The sequence below is a fragment of the Morus notabilis genome, unplaced genomic scaffold, assembly GCF_000414095.1.
Source record: "Morus notabilis unplaced genomic scaffold, ASM41409v2 Scaffold951, whole genome shotgun sequence".
NCBI classification, from domain to species: domain Eukaryota; kingdom Viridiplantae; phylum Streptophyta; class Magnoliopsida; order Rosales; family Moraceae; genus Morus; species Morus notabilis.
Window position 1 is genome coordinate 332679 of NW_010367036.1, and position 2349 is coordinate 335027.

Here is a 2349-nt window from a genome sequence, read left to right on the forward strand (position 1 = left end):
GTCGTTAACAAGAACCACTACAATCGATAGATAAAGCCAGTCGACCAAGACTAAACTTCTAATATTGAGGACACAAACGACACGACCTAAAAACAAATCTAGGTGTAAACAAACACACGCACCGTCGATAACCAACTAGATGGATGGGACACATAAACAAAATTGGATTGTGAAGAAACCACTATTACAATACATAAACTTGGCAAAAACAACGCATTTATTCAAATTAACAAAACACTTTATGGGCTTGTTCTTTTAGAGTAAAACTCAAAAAAAGTTTGAACTCAAGTTATAACTTTATTTAATTTCATGTTCATTCGTGAAATTTGAGTTTGAACTTGAGTTTTAACTTGAGTTTAGGGCTAAAATATGAGTTCAAGTTTCCCCTTCAACTAATTTTTTAAACTCAACCTCAAGTTAATGAACGGTATTTTTTCTATTCTTAAAAACGTCATAACTTTTTCATTTTAATTCCGATTGAGATGATTTTTTTTTCTATGCATTCACAACGAAGAGACGAATAAAACCTCACCCATATACCCTATTAAAATTTTTCATCACCATTGAGTTTTTATTAAAATACTATCAAAATACAAATTCAAGTTTTGACCTACTCAAACACAAACTCAAATAGATTCTCAATTCAAATCATAACTTAAATGTGCACATCCAAACACAAACTCAAGTTACAACTTCAATTCAAATTATAACTCAAATTCAACTCAAGATCTATACTCAAGTCACCATAACTAAAAAATACAACCGAACAAGCCCTGTGAAACCTACGAATAGCCTCAGCCATACAGGAATAGAATCCAACGACAAGCCAACAACCATTGTATGGGAGCCAAACAAACCGGATCTGAGCAAAACCGTCATAATAGAAACGTAAGTGCCACTAACGAAGCTAAATGTAAAAACAACTCAAATGATGTCCTTGCGCCACATATCCATTAGCAACTTTCCACTCCTCACCATATCTATGCCTCCATTGCCAATGGACCACACCCATTAACCATTAACCACACCTACACGACCTCAGCCACCGTCTCAAGGGCCAAGAGTCTAGCGACCAACCAATGGCGATGGCAGACTCCAGCCCTAAGAAGAGATTCCAAACTTAAAACCCTAGCCGCCTCACTAGATAGAGAAAGAGAGAGAAGAGAAAAAAAGAATATGCAGTTTATGTTCTACATCTTTAAGTTATACTAGTTTTTTAACGTGCTTGATCGATGGGAAAATAACACCTATTTTCTACTCGCAAGTGCACGAGGTCGACAAGTAATAAAGTAGTGAGTGAGTGTCGTGTCCCACGAGGATTGTGTTCCTAAAATCTAGCTAAGTATCACAACTAGAATAACCCAGTTTTATCTAGACAAGTCCAATCATGAGAATGAGATCAATCAAAACAAAAAATAAAATGCTAAACTAATTAGACGAGCAAATTAAACAATGGAAGAAACTTTTGGGATCGAAGGGAGCTCTAATGATAAGGTAGCTAGGGTCCTTGATTTCACCTTGCCTAATTATTCTAATCCTTTTTTAATGCTATTGATTTCTCTCAAGCCAAACATTAATCATGAATTTCCTAAAATAATCCAACTCCCTCTCTCGAGTGCCGAGTCAAATATATGCAAAATCACCTAATTAATATCCCTATTAATTAAGTTAATTGTGCATTCATTAAGCTCTAATTCATTTGTGATTACCTAGCTCATATTCATCTCTCGACTCCAATACTCACTAGGTTGTGTTCAACAAATCTCAACATGTGCAAGTGACTCTCTCAAGCCTAAATCCACATATCTAAATCTTCTAATCAATCTTTCAATTTATTAAAGCATTAAGCAAAGAAGAGCACAAATGTTTGGGCATGGAAAACATCAAATAGCATCAAATATTCATAGCATAATCGTAACAAGGTTACATCAAGTCCCCTAGCATAAGAATCTAACCACCCATCAATGTAAACTCAAATATATTCAAGATTAAACAAATCTGAAAATACATGATAAATCCGCAAAAATAGAGAAAATACTAAGTCTAAGAACAAGAGAAAGGGAGAGGAAGAAAAATAAAACTCAGTGTAGTCCAGCTTCCAATCTCCAAGAACTTCCTCTGATTCCCCAGAAAAACTCGGGTTTTCTCCTCTATGTCTGCTGCCCCCAAAAATTAGGGTTTTTCCTTTTTGTCTATGTTCCTCTCCAAACTCCCTTCTGCCTCCTGTTTTCTTTTGCCCGGCCAAATTCTATAGGCCCCCCTCAGAGCACGCGGGCGCGCGCTTGGGTTGGGGGAACAGCGCGTAAGCGCGCGCCTGAAGTTGGCGGAACGTGCCTAGCGCGCGGGCGC